The 20216-nt window shown below is 40.6% G+C and overlaps 1 long non-coding RNA gene across 1 annotated transcript; it reads left to right on the top strand.

Annotated features, from left to right (window-relative positions):
• Positions 1–479: 479 nt before the first annotated feature.
• LOC310740400 lies at positions 480–13864 on the top strand. Its single transcript, XR_014537639.1, has 4 exons — positions 480–1280; positions 1755–2185; positions 5339–7381; positions 13750–13864. It is a non-coding gene; the product is annotated as an uncharacterized lncRNA (long non-coding RNA).
• The last annotated feature ends 6352 nt before the right edge of the window (positions 13865–20216 follow it).

The following is a 20216-nucleotide window of genomic DNA, read 5'->3' as shown; positions in this document are numbered from 1 at the left end:
AAAATGACTGGATTTTCTCCGCCACATCTGTCTATGACTCACTCTTGATGCAGGTCATGATGCCTCGGTCACATGTCTTACCTCCATCCACTACCTTCTTAAAGGAGCTCTGGCCGCTAACAGATAATACATTACCTGAAATTGGAATAAGTGAGGAATAACATTTACCCAACTGCAGGGGAGCCTTTCTTTCTCTCAATACAGCCAGAAAGTGTAGATTATTTTATATAATACATTTGTATTTTTATTTGAGATAAAGTCTACTAATTTATGGAATCAGACACGTTTTGAGCTGCACGTGGATTTCAAGATGGCAGGAGTTGCAGGTGTAGAAGAGCCACAACAAAGTATGTAGCTTCGAGGAGTATTTTTTTATATAAAAGAAATACAAAATAATGGGAGACCACCCTCAATCAACTGAAACATGGCATGGAGTGTTAGGAGGGTCCACACACACACCTACACTTTGAGTCTCATTGTGGGCGTAGTTGAGCATTGGTTTGTGAATGGAGGGTGGGGACAGGGGCGGGGGAGAAGTGACTGGTGAGGATCACATTTTACAGAAGACGGTTCTCTGTTTCAGTAAACACCAGTGAAAGAGAAAGAAATAGAAAAGTATTGAAATACAGCGCCGAACGTGTGAAGTCTTGTTTTTGAATTTCCTCAAATTTCCTCTTTCTTCAACAATTATACAGAAATTGTATTAAAGATTTCATGTAATTAGTCGAAAGATGTCAGTTATGATAAGTTTTAAAAAAGGGTTATTACCGAAATAATGTATAAAAAAGAGAGTTTGTGACAGTTGTTATAAATCAAATGTGAACACAAGTAAATTTTTCACAGTAATAGCTGATTATGGTTACTTCAGACTAACTCTGCTGGTTTGTTTCTCAGGTGCAGTAGAATATATGGAAAATGAATCTTCATGCTTTAGCATGCTTGTGCCTTTTTTTTTTAAATCCCTGACTCATTGTCAGGTGCTGAGGCAAGAAGTACCATGTAAAAGCAGGAGTGACGCAGCTGCTTTGTGGAAAAAGTTTTTGTATGTCTAAAATACAGTTTAGTATCTGATATTTGGTAAAAACCCAAAGCAATGTGTGAAGCACAAATCCAAAACTTTCCTTGCAGCAAAACACATATCCCTGTAGTGAAGCATGGTGGTGGTAACATCATGCTGTGGGGGTGCTTCACATCAGCAGGAATCTGCGCTTCTTATTAAGAATTAAAGGAAGTGTAGATGCAGCAAAATACGTGGACCTAGGAATTGGCGAATTTGGGGTGTCGGCGATTGTTTGGAACTATTTCAAGCTCATTTAGAACCACTTGCCATTAGTTATAATAGAGCAGTGGTGCATAGCGAGTGTCCGCTGTAAAGCTTTTTATAAGAATGGTGAGAGTGTAAATGCTGGACAAAGGGAAACTCTGTGTCATTACCAATTAGGACATCATGATCATGTCCCATTTGCTCATAACAACGTGAGTGGGTAATTTCAAAGAAACTGGATCAGCCTTAAAAAAAAGTCCTCAGGTGAGGTTGAATCGCCGCGACACCAGAGAATATCAAGGCTGTTTGACCTGCCATCGTGAAGCGCCCTGGCTGCTCCGTTCCACAACACGCATCATCGCCGTGCTGAGCTGCTTCTTCAAAATTTCACGTTTCCCTGCACCACCCTGTATAAGAAAATACTGCAAGAGTGCCTGCTCTAATTTGCTACAAACCTGAAGCTTGGGAGAAAAAACATCATTTCAGCCAGACAATGATTTAATCCTGATTTACAGTTCATTAAGAATGAACTGTTTCAAAATTGTAAGAATGAGGTAAAATTATTCTAACACTGTGCAAAACTAATACCTGCATGTCCTTAAATACATCAAGCTGTTATTGCGGCAAAAGGTAAAATCCTTACACCAGCAAGTTATTTCCATAAAGTTGCATTATAATGCAACTTTAGTTTAACTTATTTCCGTTATGGCGAGACTCAGACAGAGTGTGTCAGTGTGTCCCTTGTTTACTTAAGCTTCTATTGTGAGTATTCATATTCAACACTTTAACCAACAGCTCAAAAGACATTAATAAAAAAACATCAGGAACCTAGCTCAGGGGGCCAAATTTTTTCCTCTGCAGCTGGCTCTAGCACTTTAATATAACATACATTATATGGCTAAAATTTTGACCATTAGATATGTGTTATCTAACCCAGCCATTAGGGGGGCACAAGCCAGTGTACTCTTAGTGCCGGTCCCAAGCCCGGGTAAATGGGGAGGGTTGCGTTAGGAAGGGCATCCAGCGTAAAACATGTGCCAAATCAAATATGCGGATCACAAATAAGAATTTCATACCGGATCGGTCGAGGCCCGGGTTAACAACGACCGCCACAGGTATCGTTAGCCGACAGGGTACCGGTGGAAATTGGGCTACTGTTGGCCGAAGGAGGAGAAGGAGAGGAGGAAGGCGTCTACAGAGACGGCAGGAAAAGGAGCGGTGTAGGAGAGTGGAGGTTCGGGTTGGTACTTTAAATGTTGGTACTATGACGGGTAAAGGGAGAGAGATAGCTGATATGATGGAGAGAAGAAAGGTAGATGTGTTGTGTGTTCAGGAGACCAAGTGGAAAGGGAGTAAGGCCAGGAACATTGGAGGTGGGTTTAAACTGTTTTATCATGGTGTGGATGGGAAGAGAAATGGTGTAGGGGTGATTCTGAAGGAAGCGTACAGTAAGAGTGTAGTGGAGGTGAAGAGAGTTTCTGATAGGGTGATGATCGTGAAGGTGGAAGTTGAAGGGATGATGATAAATGTCATCAGTGTTTATGCTCCACAAGTTGGCTGTGAGATGGAGGAGAAAGAAAGATTCTGGAGTGAATTAGATGAAGTGGTAGATGGTGTACCTAGGAAAGAACGATTGGTGATTGGGGCAGACTTTAATGGGCATGTAGGTGAAGGGAACAGAGGTGATGAGGAGGTGATGGGTAGGTATGGTTTTAAGGAGAGGAATGTGGAAGGGCAGATAGTGGTAGATTTTGCTAAAAGGATGGAAATGGCAGTGGTGAACACGTATTTTAAGAAGAAGGAGGATCATAGGGTGACGTATAAGAGTGGAGGAAGGTGCACACAGGTGGATTATCTTCTGTGTAGGAGATGCAACCTGAAGGAGATTGGAGACTGTGAGGTGTTGGCGGGGGACAGTGTAGCTAGACAGCATCGGATGGTGGTCTGTAGGATGGTTTTGGAGGCGAAGAAGAAGAGGAGGAAAGTAAGGTTTGAAAGAAGAATAAGATGGTGGAAACTGAAGGAGGAAGAGTGTAGTGTGAGGTTCAGGGAAGAGGTCAGACAGGGGCTTGGTGGTGGTGAAGAGGTGCCGGATGATTGGGCAACTACTGCAGGAGTGATGAGGGAGGCAGCTAGAAAAGTACTTGGTGTGACATCTGGAAATAGAAAGCAAGACAAGGAGACGTGGTGGTGGAATGAGGAAGTGCAGGAGAGCATTAGGGGAAAGAGATTGGCAAAACAGAAGTGGGATCGACAGAGTGATGAGAAAAGTAGGCAGGAGTACAAGGAGATGCGGCAGCAGGTTAAAAGGGATGTGGCGAAAGCCAAGGAAAAGGCATATGAGGAACTGTATAAGAGGTTGGACACTAAGGAAGGAGAAAAGGATTTATACCGATTGGCCAAGCAGAGGGACAGAGCTGGGAAGGATGTACTGCAAGTTAGAGCAATAAAGGATGGAGAGGGAAATGTGTTGACTAGTGAGGAGAGTGTGTTGAGAAGATGGAGGGAGTATTTTGAGCAGCTGATGAATGAGGAAAATCAGAGAGAGAGAAGGTTGGAGGATGTGGAGTTGGTGAAGCAGGATGTAGATAGGATTAGTAAGGAGGAAGTGAGAGCAGCGATTAAGAGGATGAAGAATGGAAAGTCGGTTGGACCAGATGACATACCGGTAGAAGCGTGGAGATGTTTAGATGGCAGTGGAGTTTTTAACCAGATTGTTTAACAGGATTCTGGAAGGGGAGAGGATGCCTGAGGAATGGAGAAGGAGTGTGCTGGTACCGATCTTTAAGCATAAGGGAGATGTGCAGACCTGCAGTAACTACAGGGGAATTAAGTTGATCAGTCACACCATGAAGTTATGGGAAAGAGTAGTGGAAGCCAGGCTGAGAGAAGAGGTGACCATCTGTGAGCAACAGTATGGTTTCATGCCGAGGAAGAGCACCAGAGATGCCTTATTTGCTTTGAAGATGTTGATGGAGAAGTATAGAGAAGGACAGAAGGAGCTGCATTGTGTATTTGTGGATTTAGAGAAAGCGTACGACAGGGTGCCGAGAGAGGAGTTGTGGTATTGTATGAGGAAGTCAGGTGTGTCAGTGAAGTATGTGAGGGTGGTGCAGGACATGTATGAGGACAGTGTGACGGCAGTAAAGTGTGCAGTAGGTACGACAGACTGGTTCAGGGTGAAGGTTGGACTGCATCAAGGATCGGCCCTGAGCCCTTTCCTGTTTGCAGTGGTGATGGACAGGTTGACGGACGAGGTCAGACAGGAGTCTCCCTGGACTATGATGTTTGCAGATGATATTGTGATTTGTGGTGAGAGTAGAGAGCAGGTTGAGAAGAGCCTGGAGAGGTGGAGATATGCGCTGGAGAGAAGGGGAATGAAAGTCAGTAGGAGTAAGACAGAGTACATGTGTGTGAATGAGAGGAAGGGCAGTGGAGTGATGCGGTTGCAGGGAGAAGAGGTGAAGAAGGTGGAGGAGTTCAGGTACCTGGGGTCAACAGTGCAAAGTAATGGAGAGTGTGTTAGGGAAGTAAAGAAAAGAGTGCAGGCAGGGTGGAGTGGGTGGAGAAGAGTGACAGGAGTGATTTGTGGTAGAAGAGTATCTGCAAGAATGAAAGGGAAAGTTTATAGGACTGTGGTGAGACCTGCGATGTTGTATGGATTAGAGACAGTGGCATTGAGTAAAAGACAGGAGGTGGAGCTGGAGGTAGCAGAGCTGAAGATGTTGAGGTTTTCGTTGGGAGTGACGAGGATGGACAAGATTAGAAATGAGTTTATTAGAGGGACAGCACATGTAGGATGTTTTGGTGACAAGGTGAGGGAGGCGAGATTGAGATGGTTTGGACATGTGCAGAGAAGGGACATGAATTATATTGGTAGAAAAATGCTGAAGATGGAGCCACCAGGTAGGAGGAAAAGAGGAGGGCCAAGGAGGAGGTTCATGGATGTGGTGAGGGAAGACATGCAGGTAGTTGGTGTAAAAGAGGCAGATATAGAGGACAGGGTGGTATGGAGACGGATGATCCGCTGTGGCGACCCCTAATGGGAGCAGCCGAAAGAAGAAGAAGAAGAAGATATGTGTTATCTAAACATCCGGTTCCAAATTCAGTCCCCATTATTAAAAGGTCCACTCTTCTGGAAAGATGTTCCACATAATATTGTGGACATTTGTGCTCACTCAGACACAAGTTGGTGTAAGTAAAATCAGGTACAGATGTAGGTGTGGTGAGGAGGCCTGAGGTGCAGTCAGAGTTCACATCTATCCCAAACCAAAAGGTTTGGCATTCTATACCAGGAGATTTTTTCACTCCAACCCATGGAAAGCAGATCTTAATGAAGCTGGCTTTGTGCACAGGTGTGTTGTCATGCTGGAACAGGTTTGGGTCAAGTGAAGGGAAAAATCAAAGCCACCACATCCAAATACATCCTATAAAACTCTACTGTACATGTATATAAACACATATAGCACTTTACAGAAAGGGGTCAAGTATAGTGTTCAAGTCATATACAAATAAAATCAATCTTTGGTGTACCCTTTGCCTGCAAAACAACCTCAACTTTCCTAGGTACACCTGCACACAGTTTCTGAAGGAACTTGGCAGGTAATTTGTACCAAACATCTTTGAGAACTAACGACGGATTTGTGAATGTGAGATGCCTTCTGTCTTCATGTACTCCCAGATACAAAGCGGCACATTTCACAGAGATGGCCCTTTTGGTTGTCTAAGAAACTTCATGATGCTTGATCAGCCAAGCTGTCATCTGTACTCATCCTCCTTGACCTTTCATCAGAATTCGACATGGTCAACCACAAGACTCCCTTGTCTACCCTCAGGAGCCTCGGTATCCATGGATCTGAATGGGAATGGTTTGCTTCCTACCTGGAAGGTTGCTCATATCAGGTAACATGGATGGGGTCCACATCTGCCCCATGCAGACTCTCCACTGGTGTCCTACAAGGTCCAATATCTGTTCCCCCTACTTTTCACACTCTATACCCACTCTATTGGTATAGTCATATCCTCAAATGGGTTTTTCGTAACACTGCTATACTGATGACATTGAACTCATATTTTCTTCTCCTCCATCAGATACCACAGCTTCTGCTCAGATCTTGGCTTGCTTGGCAGACATATCTTTATGGATAAGTGCTCATCAAGTAAAACTCAACCCCAGCCTAACAGAACTGCTGGTCATCCCAGCTGAATTATCTCCAGGTCAAGATCTCTGAATAACTCCTCATGACTCTCTGCTCTCCCCTTCAGCCACTGCTCACAACCTTGGAGTAACTATGGACAATCAACTGTCCTTCTCCTCACATGTTGCTAATGTGGCTTGTTCTTGTAGATTTCTTTCTACAACATCTGAAGGATTCGGCCATTTCTGTCCACACAGGCTGCCCAGGTGCTAGTTCAGTTTCTTGTCATTTTGAGACTGGACTACGGCAACTCTCTGCTGGCAGGTCTTCCTCTAAACACTATTCTTGCACTGCAAATGATAGAAAATGCAGCTGTACGACTTGTGTTTAACCTGCCCAAGTTCTCCTACCCCACACCACCCCACTGCTGTGCTCCTTTTAGAGTAGATGCTTTACTTCTGCACTCTTTTAGAGTGGAATTTTATTGTGGCCAGCCTGAGGCACACCTGTGCAATAATCCTGCTGTCTAATCTGCATCTTGATATGTCACACCTGATAGGTGGATGGATTCTCTCTGCAAAGGCGAAGTGCTCACTAACACAGATTTAGCCAGATTGAAACTGGAGTAAATGGAATCTAAGCTCTGTAAATCAGAACAACACAGGTCTTTGTTTAAAAGTGAAAGTAAGATTTCCACACTCAACGCAATACAATGAGAACTTCAAGGATTGGCACTGAAGTGAGAATAAAAAAAAAAAATCAGTGTAGGGTCAGATTACTGTGGAGCAATGGGCACGGTCATGCGATTGAGATGTTTTGTTGGTAAAAGTCAGTGTTTTTGGGTGGAGCCATGCGGTGAAGAGACACTTTTGAGAACGTTATATATCTGGGCACGAACCATAATTATTAGTACGCAATGATTACTGATGAGCTCGCACACAATACACCCAACGTCGACTGAAGGTTCATTACTGCAAATGTAAGTCGTGCTTTTTGTTTTTGCTGCTGATGATTTCTTTGTAACTGGAGGTGTAAATAGTTATAAAATATGATATATAAGTCTCAGTACATTTGCAAAACAACTGGTTGTTGTCCTTCAAGAATGAGCAGAACCTACTTAATGGCTTGGCTGTAGATATCTGCATGTGGTTCGTTTGGTGTTCCTTTCAACAATGTGAAAGTAAGAAAAAGAAAGATTAGAATAATAGAGTTTTGTGTGTGGAGTTTATCAAAGTTTACAATCCTCTATACATGTGTATACTGATGGCATGATCTTTATTATTATTATTATTATTATTATAGCTTCAGAAACTTTAAGAATGTTGATGGAGAAGTATAGAGAAGGTCAGAATGAGTTGCATTGTGTGTTTGTGGATTAAAAGAAAACGTACGACAGGGTGGAGAGAGGAGTTGTGGTATTGTATGAGGAAGTCTGGTGTGTCTGAGAAATATGTGAGGGTGGTGCAGGACATGTATGAGGACAGTGTAACAGCAGTGAAGTGTGCAGTAGGAACAACAGACTGGTTTAAGGATCGGCTCTGAGCCCTTTTCTGTTTGCAGTGATGATGGACAGGTTGACGAATGAGGTCAGACAGGAGTCTCCATGGACTCTGATGTTTGCGGATGATATTGTTATTTGTGGTGAGAGTAGGGAGCAGGTTGAGAAGAGCCTGGAGAGGTGGAGGTACACGCTGGAGAGAAGGGGAATGAAAGTCAGTAGGAGTAAGACAGAGTACATGTGTGTGAGTGAGAGGGTTGGCAGTGGAGGGGTGCGGTTGCAGGGAGAAGAGGTGGAGAAGGTGGAGGAGTTACCTGGGGTCAACAGTGTAAAGTAATGGAGAGTGTTAGAGAACTGAATAAAAATGTGCAGGCAGGGTGGAGTGGGTGAAAAAGAGTGATAGCAGGAGTGATTTGTAATAGAAGAGTATCTGCGAGAGTGAAAGGGAAAGTTTATAGGACTGTGGTGAGACCTGAGATGTTGAATGGATTAGAGACAGTGGCATTGAGTAAAAGACAGGAGGTGGAGCTGGAGGTAGCAGAGCTGTAGATGTTAAGGTTTTCGTTGGGAGTGACGAGGATGGACAGGATTAGAAATGAGTTCATTAGAGGGACAGCGCATGTAGGATGTTTTGGGACAGGGTGAGGGAGGTGTGATTGAGATGGTTTGGACATGTGCAGAGGAGGGACATGGGGTATATCAGTAAGAGAATGCTGAGGATTAAACCACCAAGAAGGAGGAAAAGAGGAAGACCAAAGAGGAGGTTTATGGATGTGGTGAGGGAAGACATGCAGGTAGTTGGGTTGAAAGAGGCAGATGTAGAGGACAGGGAGGGTATGGAGACAGATGATCGGCTGTGGCGCCCCTAACGGTAAAAGCCGAAAGAAGAAGAAGATTATAGCTTCAGAAACTACATTATACATGTAAAATCCTGTCCTCAAAACTAACCTGTGCTGATGAACTGACTAACAGAGGTACCGAACGGTTCTGATTGAATGAGTTCAAAATCAAATTATACGAGTTCCTGGAATAAAATTCCACTGTTTTTATGTGGTCTAATCCAAAGCAATGGGTGTGTCAGAGTAAAAAGAAAAGCTGATCATGAAGTCAAGTCAAGTCAAGTCAAGCCTGAAGTGATCTAGCCAGACGAAGTTTAATTATCCGAGGTTGTTGTGCAGCTAAGTATTTGAATGACCTGGTAACTCCTGGTTATGACTGCACTCTATAACTTTCCTAAGCTTCCTAACTCCTGAGCTGTATGAAGGAATTTGTCCCTGGCGTTAAAGTTGATGATGGTAATTTAGGAGAAATTCATTTTAATGCACTCCACTTACACTCCACTTCACACCACATTCATTAGATCCTCTTTGCAAGGAAAGTATGCTTCGCAGAAGGCTGTAGCATTGTGACCAACAGTGTTGTGCTAGTTAATAAAAAATAGTAACTAGTTACAGTTACTCGTTATTTCATTCAAAAAGTAACTCAGTTAATTTGTTGATTATTTACACCAAAAAGTAATGTGTTACTGTTAAAAGTAACTTTTTAGTTACTTTTTTAAAGAACGTTCTTTAATGTTCCCAATAATGGCCTTTCATGCATTATGGTCTACAAACACAAAAACGGACTTAAACACAAAGTCATTTTTAAACACTATTTTATTGAAGTTAGAGAATATATCAAGAATTTCTGAAATAAATAACAAAACAAGCTGAATAATATATTCACAATCAAAAACTAAAGTGGCTTCTGCTGTTGTGTTGAGCTCTTAAAAATATTCCTTTCACAGCTGAAGTATGAAAACTATCAACAATGTAGAACAGAACACCGGGTTAGCTTCTAGCTACTAGCTCCTCAGGCATGAAGGTCCTGGAGCAGCTTCAACAGATTGGAGTTGCTGTTTATCGCAGTAGATACAAGCTTCGAACCAGAAAGACACAGCTTACATTTAAATAAAAAAAGTTTTTGTCTTTATGCTCAACTAAAGTGAAATAATAAACATATTTCCACTTTGAGAAACTCGTCTCGCTCTCGCCTCGTTATTACTGCCGCACAGACCTGAATATACGGAGACACGCCAACAGTGCGTCTTCTTCGTGTTTACAGTGGTTCATCCACCAATCCTACAATGTGACGCTGCTGTAAACACGTTAGACTGTAGGCTACACTTCAGCCAAAATTCATTCATTTAAAAAAGTAACGGACAAACGCACCATACGGTAACGGTAACGGAGTTACTTTATTTAAAAATTAAAGCATTACAGTAACGCGTTACTGCCCAACACTGGTGACAATAGAAAACCTCCTGAGCATCCATGTGCATCGGAGGATGATGAAACAGTTAGAGACAGTTAATAGTGCTAAATGTCACTAGGTGCTTTCATTTAGAACACTGAATAAACTGACAGCTCAAACAGACCATGCTATATGTAAGGTAGAGTCCATGGATAGATATGTATTATATAGAATATATTTAAAAGATGGAAATCTGCTTTGACATTATTTGCAAGTCTGGTGCTTTTGCCAGCATTGTGGGTTTTTTTTGTCACAGTCTGGTTGCCCACCCTTGATTTATCTTCAAATTATTAGCAATTGCCTGTATGATTGCACCATTCAAATTAAAAATTTATTTGACACAAACGCATTCATACAGAGTACAACATGTGGTTAAATGCTTTTTATGACTGTCCAACATGTAACATGTTTACTGCACTGTTTGTCTGTTGCATGTCATTTCTTGTTTGGCTTCACTCTTGGTCAGGTCTACGGTCTTATTTATGTTTAGACATTGTTACATGTGTTTTGTATACACACGTGTGTGCTCTTTATTAAATATGTTTGCAGAGATGCGAAAAGGCAAAGCAATATTCTCAGCCAAGCAACAGGGCAGAGTTGTTTATCTGAGCAAGGGGGTGGGACAACATCAGACATGCAAGGGAATGGAGTGACATCCTTAGCTAAGCAAGAGGACAAAGCAACATCATCTGTGGGGCAGGGTGGGCTGTAAAAGTTTTTAGTAAGGTGAGGATGCAGAGAGACACCTTTAGTAAGGCAGGTGGTTGCAACTCGAAAGTAAGGGAACACTGGGTAAGGAAGCCATGGAAGTAACTGGGATCTCCAGTGAAGCACTGGGGTGGCAGGAGGCGTCCTGTCCATGTGGGGAGAGCTGGCAGAGGTGGGGGGGATTTGGGGCTTGAGAGCCCTGCATTACATGGGGGGGACTCGGTCAATTGGGGCAATTTGGGGCTTCCTTAAATTGTATTTCCCTGTTTTTCCCCACCAAATGGCGCCATTGTGTTTTCATGTCCCTCATTGTTTTCAGCTGTGGCTAATTAGCCTTTGTGCATTTAATTTCCCCTTTTGTTTCTTTCTGGTGAGTTGAGGTTGTTTGATCCATTTTTCTAAAGTTGTTTTATTTCAGTACTTTTCTTTTTGCTTCGCTTTTTCTTGTGAAGAATTAGTTTTGAGTGATTTTTGCCTCATCTTCTGAGTTCATGAGGACATTTGTTTTTTCCATTTTGAATTGTTGACTTTCATTTGCTCTGCCTTTTTGTAAATCTGTAATCGGGAATTTTTGTATTTTGTTTTCTATTGTTGTGTTGGTAGACTTTTTTTGTCATTTCAAAGTTTCTTGAGCCCCAAACTGGCTTGTCAAAGCCACACAACATCCAAAACAGATACATTTAAAAATAGTTGTTTGTATCATGAACTAAATGATAAAAATGATCTTTTGTAAAGACTCATGTTTTTGTCTGTGTTTCTGTGCACATTGAAATCATTCAGGATTTTTTTAAACAGCTTGATTTGAAATCTTTAACCATGTTATGGAGAAGAACATTAATAGCATATTTACAGTGTAGATTGTTTTACATGGAATAAATTTGTATGACTTAAAACTGCTTTTATTGCAGCCTTTTGCACAAGATGTGGTCTGGGTTTTTTTTGTATGGTCACAGCTGTGCTTCCACATGTAGTTTTCAAAAATCCTTGCAAGCAAAGTAAAAAAACGAAATCAGAGGATTGCTGGTTAAAAATGAGTCTTAAAAGTTAATGCAACCCCTGGCAAAAAGTATGGAATCAAACAAATCTGAGGAAAATTATATGGAATCACCAAATAAAAACACTACTAGTACTTTGTTGCACCACCTCTGGCTATTATAACAGCTTGAATTCTATGAGGCATGGATTTAACTAATGACAGTATACTTCATCAATCTGTCTCCAGCTTGTCTTATTGCAGTTGCCAGATCAGCCTTGCAGGTTGGAGCCTTGTCGTGGACCATTTCTTTAATTTCCACCACAGATTTTCAATTGGATTGAGGTCTGGACTATTTGCAGGCCATGCCATTGACATTATATGTCTTTCCTGTAGGAATGTTTTCACAGATTTTGCCCTATGGCACAATGCATTATCATCTTGAAAAATGATGCTACCATCACCAAACATCCTTTTAATTGATGGAATAAGAAAAGTGTCCAAAATCTCAACATAAACTTGTGCATTTATAGAAGATGTAATGACTGTCATCTCTCCCATATCTTTACCTGACATACAACCCCATATCATTAATGATTGTGGAAATTTGCATGTTTTCTTCAGGCAGTTGTCTTTATACATTTCATTGGAACGGCACCAAACAAGTAATTGACTCCACTTTCTGCCCATTTGTTCCTCATTTGTTTTGTTGTGCATTTTCAAGGCATATTGCTTTAAGTTTTCTGTCTTGGCGCTTTGATGTCTTTCTTGGTCTACCAGTACGCTTCCCTTTTACAACCTTTCCATTTGATTTGTACTTGGTCCAGATTTTAGACAAAGCTGACTGGGAACAACCAACATCTTTTGCAACATTCCGTGAAGATTTACCTTCTTCGAGAAGTTTGATAATCCTCTCCTTTGTTTCAACTGACATCTCTCGTGTTGGAGCCATGAGTTATGTCAATCATCTTGGTTCAACACGTCACTAATGTGTGCAAGCTCTTTTTTTTTAACTGCAGACTAATTAGCAGTTGTAATCAGATACAGGTGTTTGTATTAGAAATGCAAAGTGCATGGTGATTCCATATAATTTTCCTCAGATTTGTGTGATTCCATATTTTTTTTCCTCTGTTTGATCTGTAAAAACAGTTGTAATTGACTATAGTTATCTTTCTTAGTTTTTTTTTTAAGTGTTTTATACAGCCAGAAGTTTGGATTGTTGAGTAAAAATTGTTTTGTGGCATATATGTGCTTGTTTTTTTCCCCACACAATTAAACATTTGAATGAACATCTTCTGAGCGGGGTGATTCCATACTTTTTGCCAGGGGTTGTATATGATGAATAATAAAAGAAAACAAGATTCACAATTATTTTAATCTGACTTCAGAACCCTGGTGGAGTTTCAGAGAAATACCCCACATAAAGACACCCAAAGCTCTAAACTGGTAAAACTTACCTGTGTTTCAATACAGAAAGTATACTTTATTATATAAAAAAAAAATCTATAAAAGTACTCTCCCCTACGAACACACACACAAAACAACAAAGACTAAACTATTGAAATGATTTCAATAATATAAGAGATTTGGTCCAGAGAACTTGATGCTATTGCTTTTACTCTCAACACAAATGATTTAAAATAATTGAACAGCTATGGGAGATTTTGAAAACAGCCATTGAGGGAATGTATTTCAGTAGAATGGTGTACATTAGTGTTTATCTCTCTAGTACAGTTCCAGAGAAGTCATTCTGGTGTCCTGTCATGACCTGATATCTTACTTATTTTCTCCCATTCCAAATTCAGATTTGAATATGTTTTGTTAATAAGTGTGCTTTGTGCTGTTGCTGGCTAAAAAAGAAATTCCACCTATTCAGATTCATAGGACAAAAGATCATCAGCCGTCATGTCCTCATAAGCTTCACTGTTAGGAAACATCAGCAGACAGCACTGGAATTAGCACCAAACTTCAAGGACCAGGATGCTCAGACTTTCTTTCATGTTTGGTAAATAGATTTTTATCAGTACATTTGGCCTGTACATAATATAATTAAAATTTCCTCATCTTATATGAGTGTGTGTGTAGTTAAAGTGAGATGATGCAGGGTTATTCTTTAATCATTCCAATACAATAATGATCAATATTTTGGGAATTGATGAAATAATATCTAAGTAAGAATAGGTACATGATTTAAATGAACCAATTCTTAATTAAGATACTGTTTTAAATGTATAAATTACATTTTGATTTATGTTAGAATCTCTGTTCTGTGTGTGAGATGTGCCCAGATTGTTACACTTCTTGCAGTCCAGACTGAGAAACATAACCTGTTAAAATCATACAGTAAACTTTAGCGACTATTTGAATGTATTTTCAGTATATATATATATATATATATATATATATATATATATATATATATATATATATATATATATATATATATATACACACTTTTTTTTTTGGGAGGAAACTCTCTTCACTAGGCAGGTACAGCTAAAAAAAAATGACATCTAGCGAACTCATAATGGGACAAAAGACACAATGGTTGATCTTTCTTAGCCTCGCACTTTGCTAAAGATCTGTTACGATAGAAACAACAATAAATCGGAGATGACAATCACTTACATGAAAAAACACAACAATAAACAAAATTTAACAAATACTTAGTTTAAACAGCATTGTGTACTGTAGTAAAAACACAGAGCTATTATCAATCATAGGTTTTATTTCTGTTACTAGAAATACAGACGTTATAATTACCATACTGTTTTATTATTCAAATAAATCTGACGTTTATGTTTTAGGTTCATAACAGATTATTATATAAATTACAGATTTTAGTTTTTTACACTGGTTTTACTGGATTAATGAACTTTTTTTTTTCATTCATTCATTAATGAACTTGTTTCTCTTTATTTTCATCCTATAGTCAGTGTCCTTACAGTTTCACTGCTGGCTGGTAAGTGTGTGTTTTTCATTTGAATAAATTTGATTTATCCTCTAGATCAGGGGGCTTCAAACTCCAGGTCTGCCCAGGCCACATCAGTGCTGCTAAAGCCTTTGTGCTTTTCAACCATGCGATAGCTTGAAGCCTATAGAGGCAGTGGTAAAAAAGGTTAAGATTCTGGATCTCCGAAATTTACATTTATGGCAGATGCCTTTAACCAGACAATTTACAAAAGTGCTTTAAAGTTCTTATCAATGGATAAATCAACACTGGTTGCTTAGAATACCATCAGCCTAAAACTCTGAGAGAAATTATAGCTTTTTTTTTTTTAAATACATAAAAACAAATGGAAAACAAATCCCTTGTTCAGTGGTATAAATTAGATAATTGTAAGTTGCTAGGAATAAATGCATCTGCCAAATGCCACAAATCATAAAATGTGCCTCGTGCTGATGTTTAAGGGGACCACTCCTGTCCTTTTTCCTTTAAATAAAAAAAAAAAAAATTCTGTGTTTTTATGCTTAGGTTTAAACATTATTATCTGCATTGAATATCGGCTCTAAGCCCTTTCCTGTTCGCAGTGGTGATGGACAGGTTGTATTTAAATTTAGTGGTGCACCTCAAGTTTGTTTAGTCTCCGCCTCGCACTTTGAGCACACTGTCACTGTTTTGTTTTTTTTAATTATTGTTAAACTTTAAAACCAAACCCAGCCATTAGGGAGGCACAAGCCAGTGTACTCTTAGTGCCGGTCCCAAGCCCAGGTAAATGGGGAGGGTTGCGTTGGAAAGGGCATCCAGCGTAAAACATGTGCCAAATCAAATATGCGGATGACAAATGAGAATTTCATACCGGATCGGTCGAGGCCCGGGTTAACAACGACCACCACAGGTATCATTAGCCGACAGGGTACCGGTGGAAATTGGGCTACTGTTGGCCGAAGGAGGAGAAGGAGAGGAGGAAGACGTCTACAGAGACGGCAGGGAAAGGAGCAGTGTAGAAGATTGGAGGTTCGGGTTTGTACTTTAAATGTTAGTACTATGACGGCTAAAGGGAGAGAGATAGCTGATATGATGGAGAGGAGAAAGGTAGATATTTTGTGTGTTCAGGAGACCAAGTGGAAAGGGAGTAAGGCCAGGAACATTGGAGGTGGGTTCAAACTGTTCTATCATGGTGTGGATGGAAAGAGAAATGGTGTAGGGATGATTTTGAAGGAAGAGTACAGTAAGAGTGTAGTGGAGGTGAAGAGAGTTTCTGATAGGGTGATGAATGTAAAGCTGGAAGTTAAAGGGATGATGATAAATGTCATCAGTGCCTATGCTCCACAAGTTGGCTGTGAGATGGAGGAGAAGGAAAGATTCTGGCATGAATTAGATGAAGTGGTAGATGGTGTACCTAGGAAAGAATGATTGGTGATTGAGGCAGACTTTAATAGGCATGTTGGTGAAGGGAACAGAGGTGATGAGGGGGTGATGGGTGGGTATGGTTTTAAGTAGAGGAATGTGGAAGGGCAGATGGTGGTAGATGTTGCTAAAAGGATGGAAATGGCAGTGACACTTATTTTAAGAAGAAGGCGGATCATAGGGTGACGTATAAGAGTGGTGGAAGGTGCACACAGGTGGACTATGTTCTCATTTGACCACCACGTCTCCTTGTCTTCCTTTCTATTTCCAGATGTCACACCAAGTACTTTTCTAGCCGCCTCCCTCATCACTCCTGCAGTAGCCTCTGTCTGATCCCTTCCCTGATGCAACCTGAAGGAGATTGGAGACTGTAAGGTGTTGGCAGGGGACAGCGTAGCTAGACAGCATCGGATGGTGGTCTGTAGGATGGTTTTGGAGGCGAAGAAGAAAAGAAGGAGAGTATGGACTGAAAGAAGAATAAGATGGTGGAAACTGAAGGAGGAAGAGTGTAGTGTGAGGTTCAGGGAAGGGGTCAGACAGAGGCTCGGTGGTGGTAAAGAGGTGTTGGGTGATTGGGAAACTACTGCAGGAGTGATGAGGGAGGCGGCTAGAAAAGTACTTGGTGTGACATCTGGAAATAGAAAGGAAGACAAGGAGACATGGTGGTGGAATGAGGGAGTGCAGGAGAGCATAAGGAGAAAGAGGTTGGTAAAACAGAAGTGGGATAGACAGAGTGATGAGAAAAGTAGGCAGGAGTACAAGGAGATGCGGCAGCAGGTGAAGAGGGATGTGGAAAAAGCCAAGGAAAAGGCATATGAGGAGCTGTATGAGAGGTTGGACACTAAGGAAGGAGAAAAGGATTTGTACCAATTGGCCAGGCAGAGGGACCGAGCTGGGAAGGATGAGCTGCAAGTTAGAGCAATAAAGGATGGAGATGGAAATGTGTTGACTAGTGAGGAGAGTGTGTTGGGAAGATGGAGGGAGGATTTTGAGCAGCTGATGAATGAGGAAAATCAGAAAGAGAGAAGGTTGGATGATGTGGAGTTATTAAAGCAGGATGTAGATAGGATTAGTAAGGAGGAAGGGAGAGCAGCGATTAAAAGAATGAAGAGTGGAAAGTCGGTTGGACCAGATGACATACCTGTAGAAGCATGGAGATGTTTAGGAGAGATGGCAGTGGAGTTTTTAATTAGATTGTTTAACAAGATTCTGTAAGGTGGGAGGATGCCTGAGGAATGGAGAAGGAGTGTGCTGGTACCGATCTTTAAGCATAAGGGAGATGTGCAGACCTGCAGTAACTACAGGGGAATTAAGTTGATCAGTCACACCATGAAGTTATGGGAAAGAGTAGTGGAAGCCAGGCTGAGAGAAGAGGTGACCATCTGTGAGCAACAGTATGGTTTCATGCCGAGGAAGAGCACCACAGATGCCTTATTTGCTTTGAGGATGTTGATGGAGAAGTATAGAGAAGGACAGAAGGTATTGCATTGTGGATTTGTGGATTTAGAGAAAGCGTATGACAGGGTTCCAAGAGAGGAGTTGTGGTATTGTATGAGGAAGTCAGGTGTGTCAGAGAAGTATGTGAGGGTGGTGCAGGACATGTATGAGGACAGTGTGACAGCTGTGAAGTGTGCAGTAGGAACGACAGACTGGTTCAGGTTGAGGGTTGGACTACATCAAGGATCGGCCCTGAGCCCTTTCCTGTTTGCAGTGGTGATGGACAGGTTGACGGACGAGGTCAGACAGGAGTCTCCCTGGACTATGAGGTTTGCGGATAATGTTGTGATTTGTGGTGAGAGTAGTGAGCAGGTTGAGAAGAGCCTGGAGAGGTGGAGATATGCGCTGGAGAGAAGGGGAATGAAAGTCAGTAGGAGTAAGACAGAGTACATGTGTGTGAATGAGAGGGAGGGCAGTGGAGTGGTGCAGTTTCAGGGAGAAGAGAGTTCAGGTACTAAGGGTCAACAGTGCAAAGTAATGGAGAGTGTGTTAGAGAAGTAAAGAAAAGAGTGCAGGCAGGGTGGAGTGGGTGAAGAAGAGTGACAGGAGTGATTTGTGATAGAAGAGTATCTGCAAGAATGAAAGGGAAAGTTTATAGGACTGTGGTGAGACCTGAGATGTTGTATGGATTAGAGACAGTGGCATTGAGTAAAAGACAGGAGGTGAAGCTGGAGGTAGCAGAGCTGAAGATGTTGAGGTTTTCGTTGGGAGTGACGAGGATGGACAAGATTCGAAATCAGTTCATTAAAGGGACAGCGCATGTGGGATGTTTTGGTGACAAGGTGAGGGAGGTGAGATTGAGATGGTTTGGACATTTGCAGAGGAGGGACATGAATTATATTGGTAGAAGAATGCTGAGGATGGAGCCACCAGGTAGGAGGAAAAGAGGAAGGCCAAGAAGGAGGTTTATGGATGTGGTGAGAGAAGACATGCAGGTAGTTGGTGTGAAAGAGGCAGATGTAGAGGACAGGGTGGTATGGAGACGGATAATCCGCTGTGGCGACCCCTAATGGGAGCAGCCGAAAGAAGAAGAAGAAGAAGAAGTTGAACTTTAAAACCATACACAACACTGCCAGGTGTATAAAAATGTACTAAACATAGCACAGTGTCACTGTGGCTACTCACAGTAAAAGAACAATATATTTAGTTTTGCACATGCTCAAAATCGATGGCCGACGCCACATATTGAGGAAGTAAATGAATGAAGGACGGAAGGAAAGAAGACATTTGTTAAAGTCTGTTGAACTAAGTAGAACAATTAAGTAGATCATATCTTTAGAAAATTTTATATGAAATGTAAAACACACACACTCTTAAATACACATCTGTATTACTCAAATTGGGTCTAACAAATCCAATCTATTTAATTACCTTTTTTCATTTCTTTAATTTTAAATCAATAAAATTTGTGCCAATTTAATCGTTTGCTCAATTCAAACAATATAGTAAGGTGTATTTCATTAATTTGATTAATTATATTTGTATACATTTTATTTGTATAAAATATTATTTTAAATATTTTTAACCAATCAAGTACCCTATTTAAAATAGTTTTAAAAAAACTGTTCATTTTCAGAAATGTATATTAATAATAAACTCTGTAATAAAAAAAAATGACAAGCAATTTTATGTTGTGCATTTCTTCCCCCAAACTGTACCAAATTTTAACCGAACCATGACTTAAAACCGAACCGCGAATATTGTGCACCGTTACACCCCCATTATATATAATATATAATAAGTTAGTATTCTATTAAAATGCAGTAATATTGCAATGTTGTACTAAAATTCTTTACGACAAACTAATATTAACATGCGTTTTGCTGTTTGTATTGCTGTCTGCTCTGGTAGAGTGGAAATCTATTATAATAACCAGTGGGGAACAGTGTGTGATGATAGCTGGGATCTGAATGATGCACATGTGGTGTGTAGACAGCTTGGATGTGGTAAAGCTGTCAGTGATCATCAAAGTGCCCACTTTGGTCAGGGAAGTGGTGCAATATGGCTGGATGATGTTCAATGTTCTGGAAATGAAAGTGACATCACACAGTGCCGTCATAATGGATTTGGAAAACACAACTGTGGCCATGGTGAAGATGCTGGTGTTACTTGCTTAGATACAGAAAACTTACAGTATATTAAGATCTATTTATCTCATTGGTTGACATTTGTTAAAAAGTCTAGTGCACTTATTTTGCTGCCACCTTATTAAATTAGGTAAATGTCAATCAGCTTACAGTATTATTTTTTGAAATATGCTCATTTGTTTGTTTTTTACTGCTTAAATACAGTTCTCATATTGTATTCTTACCTATTATTAATTTTCGTAGGAACTTTCTTAATATTTATAATCTTCAATTCTTAATTTGATATCTTCTTCATACTTTTTAAAAAAGAAATTCAATTTTTATTATCCTTTTCTTTTCTCTTTTACTCTCTTTGTAGTGGCTTTAATAGTCCAGAAATATCGCGCTTTTTATCATATATTAACTAAC

This window comes from Silurus aristotelis, assembly GCF_946808225.1.
Source record: "Silurus aristotelis genome assembly, chromosome: 17".
Classification (NCBI taxonomy): domain Eukaryota; kingdom Metazoa; phylum Chordata; class Actinopteri; order Siluriformes; family Siluridae; genus Silurus; species Silurus aristotelis.
Note: the sequence above shows the minus strand (reverse complement) of the source record. Positions and strands in the feature narration are given on the sequence as shown.